At 42.5% G+C, this 10,097-nt stretch overlaps 1 long non-coding RNA gene across 1 annotated transcript; it reads left to right on the forward strand.

The window, feature by feature from the left end:
- Window positions 1-288: 288 nt before the first annotated feature.
- LOC112448872 (uncharacterized) lies at window positions 289-9,684 on the forward strand. The gene is made up of 3 exons (XR_003037339.2): window positions 289-891; window positions 4,269-4,383; window positions 7,039-9,684. It is a non-coding gene; the product is annotated as an uncharacterized lncRNA (long non-coding RNA).
- Window positions 9,685-10,097: the final 413 nt, after the last annotated feature.

The raw sequence follows: 10,097 nt of genomic DNA on the forward strand, positions 1-10,097 counted from the left end.
CTTGCTTTTTTGATGATTCGGCAATTTGATCTCTGGTTCCTCTGCCTTTTCTAAATCCCAGCACGTGTTCAGATCCCCAAATTCGAAATCTTGGCCACTATGATTCCCTTCCTCCCAGGGACCCCTGAATCCCACACTGTGCCCAATGAAGTATTGTGTATACAGCTGTTGCTTAATTAATGCCTGCAGCTACATGAGTTAAGAAACAAATGGAAATACAGTAAGAGGGGAAATATCATGAAAGGTCACAAATAATGAAAAATTCTGTTGTCCTGAAATATTTTGTTCCTCATACAAATGTCTCTTTTTACTTGTATGCCTCTGAACTTTAGGGTGTTAGTGGCTGGGATACATAAAGAGAGTCATTCAGTGGATAAAAAGCCTGCTTAAGAAAAGGCTAAGAAATTCTTCAGAATGTCTACATTTTCAGATAAAGAGCCACAAGAGCTTCAGGACATCAAACACATTGAGGACTTTTCTCAAGAGCCGACTCAGTAAGCAAAGCAGCTGAAATCCGCACGCACCTCTGAAGGAGAGGACAGTAACAACTGTAACAACGGGCCCCCACTTCACCAGAAACCCGAATCCATTCAGGGACCTCAGCAGCAGGACAAAGGCCGGACTGTTCTCTCCAGAACAACGGGATAGTGCAGTGAAGAGTGGGCGCCCTGTGTTCCGAGGGAAAAGGCTGTAAATGAGTCCCTGGCATCACCACAACAGGTCAGCCTCAACAAAGGCGGGACAGAGCTGTTGGCCAAAAAAACCCGTCACAGTAAGCTCCCTCCAGGAGAGAAAATTCAATCAGATTTAAACTAAAAACAGCTCAATCTCCAAAATATGTAGCCAGTATACCATGAGGAAAAGAAGATTCTGCCTTCCTAGGGAGGGGAGGTAAGTAAGAAATAGTCTCAAACTCTCTTCATGAAAGCAAAGCCCAGGCCTTCTGATTTGTTTGGAACTGGCATTAACTGCAAGTCGGCACCCTGTTTGCCACCTTGAGTTCACACTTTTGTCTTTTCCAATTCTCCCTAAGTAAAGCTTAAACTTTCCTTACTGTAAACTTTTTATTTTCTTCCTTGAAATGAAAAATGTTGAAAGTGGTGGGCTCTAGGAAGAGAAAGGGAGATTGGAGCAGAAAGACAGAGATATCTGTTTTCTATTCTTACCTTCTCATATTCATTACTCAACTATTATTTTATTAATTACTAATTTTATTAATGTGAAGCATTCATAACTTTTTGGGTCTTCATTTTTCTACTTGTTTCAAAAGAAGTCAAATATGCTTTTTGGGGGGTAAGTTTCATAACTACACATCTCTGTCCTAACACTTTTTTGTTTCCCTAAACAGAAGCCTTGCTTCTCAGAGAAAAGTCCACTGAGTGTGTTTCTTGCAGCAGAATATTACAGAATACCTTTACTGAACAACAACAAAGGGTTATTGGGGTTTTTCCTGTGATTTTAATATTGCTTAAGGTGGTACAACCATATATTACTCTTTTATACAGATCCATGGTTTCTAACAGGTTGATTTTTCCCCAGAGGAAATCTGGCAACCTAGCAACATTTTTGGATGTCATAACTAGGGAGGTGGGTCCTGCCAGCAGCTGGTGGATAGAGGCCAGGGAGGTTGCTAACATCCCAAAGTGGATAGGAAAGTCCCCTCTACATAGAATTATCTGGTTCAAAATGCCAATAGTGCCCAGGATGAGAAACCCTGATATAGATATGATAACTCCATTGTATAATATGGAAATACACCCTAAAGTCATGCTCAAGAATAACTCATTAGAATAGGAGCCAGGAGAATGGTGTTCTCCTGTTTGGATGACATACCATGCATGAGGTTGAGACTGGCCAGATTTAGGGGTAGCTGTTTGTGTCTGATCAAGACACTTGATACACGGACACACAAGCACTTGATAAATGCTTCAAAACACAGTGGAATCTATCCTTTATTCTTTATTCATTTAACAGATATTTGTTGAATTTCTGCTATGCTATCAAGTATACACAGCTTATAAGGGGACTCACACTCCAACCAGGAGCACATCTGTTCTTAATAAAAAATAGAAGTACTCAGGCCATGTGGAAATATTACAATCAATATTTTGGCCAGGATATGTCTTAGGAGAACTTACATGAAATGAGAATGAAACTGACATACTTAAATATCTTATATATTAAACCTACATACAATTCACTTCCAGCATGACTGATTTTGTCCTAAAGTCATTATAAATAAACTCCTATCCCTTTAGAAAAGCCAGATCCTCAAAGGGAACCCATGGGGCTAAAAGAAACTGAACAAGCCAAGTAAGAATTTAAGCCGGGGACATGGATGGCAGGAGCTTCTGGTACTTTCACTTTGTATTTCTGACTGGTCCCCACCCTACCAGTTGTCAAGGGACGGGAGGTGCTCCTGGACTTCCCTCCACAGTTAGAACAGCCGGAAGGACATGACTCTGTGGCCCCAGGGGCTGGACTTGGCTTCTCACTCTGAATGCAGTCATCAGGAAAGTTCCCAAACTACCCCTCCCTAAGCAATCATGAATCCACACTTAATTCTCACCCATCGAAGTAAAGCCTCATAAAAATATTCTCCCTTAAAGAAACCCCAGCAGGGTGAATTCTCTCAGAAGTTATAATAGTTGTAGCATTATTGATCCATGAACATTTGAATTCTTTGAATTAGTGCCTATGAACACGAAAGAAGACCCTGTACTTTTTCACAAGTCCCTGAAGAATCTCTCATTCCAAAAAAGGCAAGTTACACTTTTTTTTTTTGTTAATTTTGCAAGAGCCCCATTTCCAAAGTAACCACTTAATACAGTTTTTTATTTATTTAATATTCAGAAAATTTTTATAATAAAAAAGAAATGCAGCTAAGAGTATTAGAAAAAGAATAGAAAAATCTATTTGCAAAAAATATACTGCAAATGCAATTTTATCCTATTTTTGGTTGCCTTCAAGGAAAACTTAACTTAGAAGAGCCACACTGATACCAGTTCAACTGGGCCAAAACAACAGCTGACTCAGAGTCTGCTGAACTCACCAAGCTGGGGTCAGAGCAGGTCCAGCCTGACCTCCCTGCTGGGCAGTAGTCTGAGCAGAAATCTGTCTGATTCAGACCAACCCACCTGTGACTGCTCCAGGGTGACTTTGCCTCCCACCTCCAATGAATCTTAGCTTAGAGCCCAACTCCAGTTCTGTATGTGACCAAAGCTCTGGTCAAGGCCCAAAGCCCACTGCCACTCTCAAAGTTCAGGATGTTCTGATCTGGCCTGGAAATAGCCCAGATGATTCGGGGCCAGAGCAGTGGATGATGGATTCATCCTAGATCAACCTCATAGCTACTTAACTTCAAGGGTTTAAACTGGGACCAGAAAAAGTATGGAGAACATAGCAAACCATCTGCCTGGCTGCATTCAGCCCTGGGTCAGTCACAATGGGTGTTCAGAACCCCTAGTCCTGTGTCATCAATCAAAGAATGACAACTTCCACTAAGAACTAAAAACCTGGGGAGGCTGTCTGGCTTTAAATCATGCCTTGTGTCACTTTGGAACTATGTTATGAGTTAAACCTCAGCATGCTCCTTGACTTTAACTCATTCCAGTTTCTCAAATGAGAACAAAGAAAACATCGGAATGTATACGTCAGCAGTATGACAGGCTTCATACTGGGCTAAGCACTGTATTTTCACCCCTATCTCAAAATTTCCTTTCACATACAGATTTAGGGCAAACCGTTTGTTTCCTTGGGCCTTCCTGGTGGCTCAGACAGTAAAAGTGGCTGTCTACAGTGCAGGAGACCCGGGTTCAACCCGGGTTCAATCCCTGGGTCAGGAAGATCCCCTGGAGAAGGAAATGGCAACCCACTCCAGTACTCTTGCCTGGAAAATTCCATGGATGGAGGAGCCTGGTGTGCTATAGTCCATGGTGTCACAAAGAGTCAGACATGACTGAGCAACTTCACTTTCACTTTGCTTCCTTAAATGGTGGCACACATTTGTTTTTACTAGGTGCTCAGTGGTGTCCTAAGTGCTTTATAAGCGTGAACATATTTATATGCATGTATTTTTATATGTACATATATGTTTATCATAAAACGTATCTATTACGGGTTTGCATACATTCCAAAGGATGCACTTTCAGTTTTATTCATGACTGAATTTATTTTTTAAATAATTTTAATTGCTGAAGTAATATGTGCCCATATTAAAAAAGTAAGGTTTTATTAATAAAAAGTGAAAATCTTGTTATCCCCTCCAGATCCATCCTTTTGAGGCAACACCAATGGTTACAGAGTGGGAAAAGCCTTCTGAAGGAAGTATCGAGAAAAAATTTTAAAGGAAACTCAAGTCTCAAAGCAAAGAATTAGCATGAGGTAAAGAATAACATTTTTTTTTTTTAAGAAAAAAATAAACAAATGAAGTGGAAAACGAGATCAAGGAAAAGCCCCTAGCATGGGAAGAGGCTAAATAGTGTGGCTGAGTAGAATTTTTAAATTAATGCTGTTGAGGGAGGAATAGACCCTAAGTCAGCAGACCTGGGAGGTGGCTCGTGGGGAAAGTGAGCCTGCGGGCCTCCTGTAATCAACCTGGCAGTGTCAAACAGTATGGAGGGAGAGCCTAGTCGTTCCCATCGGCAGACATTTCCTTTCAAGGGTTTAGTCACACGTCTTTTTAGAAACAGTCCAGTTATCTCAAGCCCATGTACCCCAAGGAGCCCTGGAACTGCATTTGAACAGTCTACCAATGCAAAGAGGAAACCATGTCCCTTGCCCTAGAGAAAGGGATGGAGTGGACTGAGAGGCAAATGTGGCAACAGTTTGTCCATGGAGACCCAGCATCACCCAAGAACATCCGTTCCCCTGTGATGTGTGCAGGAGGCCTCTGGCCTAACCTTCAAGAAGGCTCTGCAGCTGAGGGGAGCTCATAGGTGCCCTGGAGAATGGGATCTAAGGTAGTCAGAGCCAAAGGATCCTCCATGGAACCAAAACACAGCAAAACACAGTGGAAATGATTTTGAGTTGATGGATTCACTGGAAAATAGAGAAGGGAGTAATTAGGACACAAAAACACAGTAAATCCTGCAGGGTCATGACTACAAACCTCAGAATAAAATGAAGTGTTCAGGCTCCAGGGACCACCCTTCCAGCTGCAAAAATGCTACAGACTGAGCATCTTTGTCTTTCAAGGAGACCAAACAAAGATCAAATAATGGAGGGGGTGGGCAGTGGGAACACAGGACCCTCTAGCTTATTGACCTTGACACTGCATGAGATCTGGAAGCTTTGTTGTATCACATAAAAATCAGTCTCTTGGGCATTTAAAAACACATGTGTTAATAGTTATTTCATATCTGCATAAAGAACTCAACCTATCCCCAAAGCTAATTAATAAGTCTTAATGAGGGCAGGTGTCTTGACTTCAAAGTGTTAGAAATACTCATGGGACATGGTGAAGATGGTATCTGTCTAAGGCAATAGTTCGGCACCCTGGTTGCACATTAGAATCACCTGGAAAGTTTTAAAACATTGATTCCTGGAATCTAGCCTCAGAAATTCTGATTAAATGGTTTTATGGTAAGGCCAAAATATTATTTTTAGAACTTCGTCAGGTGATTTTAATACAGGGAGCCATGAAACACAGATACTGGGATCCCAAGCTCTCCTAAACAATACTACCTTTCCTATGAGGTACACGGAGATGAAAACAAAAACAGGTAACTCTTTACCAGCAGCTTGGGCCCCGAATCTCCCTGCAGTACTTGTAGTGAGCTGGGCTGGAGCCAATGATGAGTGCTTTGGCATACACCTGAACAACCAAAAATCAAAGCCAAGTAAGAGCTAACTCTCTCTCCATCCCCATATCTGAACCCAAGTCTCAGTTGTTACCACTCCAACAAGAAGGACAGCCACAGTTACCAGCAGGAAGCAGAATAAACAATATATTTGCAACTCATATTTTCAACAAAGAGAGCATTCATAGCTCGAAATACAAATCAGTAAGAAAATAGCCACAACCCAATGGAAAAGCGAGCAAAGGCTATAAACAGCTACTTAAAGAGTAGCCTTGATAAACTAATAAATATATGAAAAGATCTTCAACTTTGACAGTGATCAGGGAATGCCAACAATAATCACAAATGAGATTGATACCATTTCACACTTAGCAAAATTACTAAAATCCAAATGTTTGGTAATACCAAAAGTTGGCAGGGATGCTGAGGAACGAGAACTCTGCTCTATTACTTGTTGGGGTATAAACCTGCACGATAACTCAGAAAAGCAGTTTTTAATATCTGCTAAATAGTAATGTAGAAGACGCACATACGCTTCAAGAAGTCAGTTTCCCTTTCAGGTATATGCAGCTCAGATACTGAAGGAAATACAACACAGGGGTGTCCACTGCAGCATTCGCTGTAATGTGAATAGGTTGGAAGGTTACCATCCTCCAAGAGTGGAAGAGAGAACTGTGGTTTCATCACCATACATGAAATAGTTTGGCCAGTTACAATGAATAAATAACACTTACCTATTTCAACACAGATTAATCTAAAAAGTAACACTGAATGAAAAGTACAAGTTACAAAAAATCGTTTTCAGTAGGATACCCTTTATGGAAAATATTAAAACACAAACAGTATATATACTGATAAACAAATATGTAGAAAGAATATAAAAATGTGAGCAGGAAAAACCGTGCATGAACAATAAGAAAGTTACTACCTTTGAGGAGTGGTAATTATCTTCTCACATGAGATTGGGAAGGCATTTCAACTGCAACTAGATGTTTTCCTTGCTTCCTTCCCCTCTTCCTTCCCTTCCTGGCTCCCTCCCTTCTTTCTACCTGCCTTCCTGCCTCCCTGCCTGCCTTTTCTTGTTTTTAAATTGGAAGCAAATGTGGCCAAATGTTCATTTAAAAACCTGAGTATAGGTAAATGAGTGCTGTTCTAGTTTTATCTGTATCTTATCATACATGGAAAATATTGAATAATTAATTTAAAATTTTTTTATTATTTTTCTTCTAATAATTAGCTTTTAAAAAACTTTCTAAGGAGCAAATAAAGAAGCCATAAGCATCTCCTTCAACAGGAGCTTCAGTGTATTTCCTCGCATCCTTTAATACTGAGATGGCGAAACAGCTGTGGTGAAGAAGCCTGCTGCCTGCTCCCAGGATCCATTGGTTGATGGGCGGAGACTTCAGGGCTCCCAGGTTGCCCATCCCACAGCCACCACACCAGGCTCTTGCTACATCATCGATGTCCATTCTCCACTTTGGAACGTAAGAGAGATTTAATCTGACCTCTGGAGAAACACAAACTCTGGAGTGAAGGACTCTCCTTACTTACATAACCGGTGTTTTATGTGGGAAAATTACTGGAGTTGTATTGAACCTACCTTTGATGTGTTTCACATGCTCTGGTCCCTACAAAGATCAGGTTATGGGTCACTGATGAGCAAGTCGAGGGGACCCTGGGAGCACCTGGGATGCCACTGATGCAGAGGAAACCAAGACCATAGAGGCAGGGGCTTCACAGAGCCTGCAGCTGAGCCACTGCTGCAGCCAGGGCCCCGGGTTCATGCCTCCCTGCCCAGTGTTCAGAGACCCTGGGCTGCCAAGGTGTCCTTTTCAGGGACAGACGAAACATCCTCAGAGGAGAAAGCTAGAAAAAGGTGAAATTTCTTGCCTATATCTTTTTCCCTCCATGGTGTTATTTTATTTCTACACTTAAAATTTACAGAAACTATGCCCTAAATAAACATTTTAGGTAACCAGTTTATTTGAAAACCCTCAAACTGAAGGATACGTAAGAAAAAGGCTTGATATCTCCTTTTATTACTGCTTTCAACCATGTCCTGTCCAATCATTCTCTCCATCCCTTAGTGTCATTGTAGGCAGATCTGATATCTCTCAGATCACTTTTAGATATTAAAACCTCTCCAAACTAATCTCATAAGGGATTCAAAGCTCTTCTCTCCTTCCCCAGGATAGGCTTGGAGTGTGTACTTCTGTGTGTGTGTCTGTGTGTGTTGGGTGTGGGGGATAAGACTTGGTTCTGACACCGCCAGCCTCTTGCTTCTCAGGCCCTAGCGTACTTGCTAGGGGCTTTTAGAGGGAAAGGAGAAGCTTAAGAAATGTGTTACTGTGACTAGCAGTCCTCTGTTGGAGCTGGGGACTGCTGGTATCACACTGCTTTGTTGTGATTCTCTCTGAAACTAGAGGCCTCTGGTGATTTAAGGGCCACCAAGAGTCCATATCGGAGAAGGCAATGGCAACCAGTACTCTTGCCTGGAAAATCCCATGGGCAGAGGAGCCTGGTAGACTGCAGTCCATGGGGTCATGAAGAGTCGGACACAACTGAGCGACTTCACTTTCACTTTTCACTTTCATGCATTGGAGAAGGAAATGGCAACCCACTCCAGTGTTCTTGCCTGGAGAATCCTAGGGATGGGGGAGTCTGGTGGGCTGCCGCCTATGGGGTTGCAGAGAGTCAGACAGGACTGAAGCAACTTAGCAGCAGCAAGAGTCCATATGGTGATTGCAGCCATGAAATTAAAAGACACTTACTCCTTGGAAGAAAAGTTATGTCCAACCTAGATAGCATATTAAAAAGCAGAGACATTACTTTGTCAACAAAGGTCCGTCTAGTCAAGGCTATGGTTTTTCCTGTGGTCATGTATGGATGTGAGAGTTGGACTATAAAGAAAGCTGGGTACAGAAGAATTGATGCTTTTGAAGTGTGGTGTTGGAGAAGACTCTTGAGAGTCCCTTGGACTGCAAGGACATCCAACCAGTCCATCCTAAAGGAAATCAGTTCTGAGTGTTCATTGGAAGGACTGATGTGGAAGCTGAAACTCCAATACTTTGGCCACCTGATGTGAAGAGCTGACTCATTAGAAAAGACCCTGATGCTGGGAAAGATTGAGGGCAGGAGGAGAAGGGGAAGACAGAGGATGAGATGGTTGGATGGCATCATTGACTCAACAGACATGAGTCTGGGTAAACTCCAGGAGTTGGTGATGGACAGGGAGGCCTGGCATGCCGCGGTTCACGGGGTCGAAAAGAGTGGGGCACGACTGAGCGACTGAACTGAACTGAAGAGTCCATATGGTGCCTATACACTACTATGTATAAGACAGATAACTAACGAGAACCTGCTGTATAGCACAGGGAACTCTCTTCAGTGCTCTGTAGTGACCTAAATGGGAGGGAAATCTAAAGAAGGTGGGATACATGTATATGTGTAGCTGATTCATTTTGCTGTACAGCAGAACTAACACAACACTGTTAAGCAACTATTGTTGCTGTTCAGTCGCCAGTTGCTCAGTCATTTCTAACTCTTTGCAACCAGTGGACTGCAGCACTCCAGGATTCCCTGTCATTCACCATTTCCCAGAGCTTGCTCAAACTCATGTCCATTGAGTCAGTGATGCCATTCAACCATCTTGTCCTCTGTCGTCCGCTTTTCCTGCCTTCAATCTTTCCCAGCATCAGGATCTTTTCTAATGAGTCAGCTTTCGCATCAGAGGGCCAAAGTATTGGAACGTCAGCTTCAGCATCAGTCCTTCCAATGAATATTCAGGACTGATTTCCTGTCCAATTGACTGGTTTGATCTCCCTGCAGTCCAAGTGACTCTCAAGAGTCTATATATACCCTCCCAATAAAATTTAAAACAAAAGAGTCCACATGGTGTCTAAGTCAATGAGAAAGGTGTTCCATTGGAACCTAAGGCATCCAGAGGAACTGTCCAGGATCTTCAGTCAAGCCCTTCAAAGCCGATGGTAGCACAGAGAGCAGATTGCTGGAGAACACCAGCTACACAGGCATGGATTTCCCAGGCCCCACCGCCACCCAAACCCACATTGGCATCAAGATGCCTTCACGGATTCTGTGGAGCTGCCAGAAAGAGACTGAGTCCCTCTCCAACTCAAACAAGGCCGTGCTTTTACCCAGAGAGGAAACTGCTCTAATCTATTAAACTACAGGCTGGGTATTGAATCCTCCTGAATAATGCATCAGCACTTGTATCAGCGTTCTTTCAGTGAGGAGCTAGAAAAAGAGGGAGAGAACAATGGGCCGCACCCATCCAGG

The sequence above is a fragment of the Bos taurus genome, chromosome 11, assembly GCF_002263795.3.
Source record: "Bos taurus isolate L1 Dominette 01449 registration number 42190680 breed Hereford chromosome 11, ARS-UCD2.0, whole genome shotgun sequence".
Lineage (NCBI taxonomy): Eukaryota > Metazoa > Chordata > Mammalia > Artiodactyla > Bovidae > Bos > Bos taurus.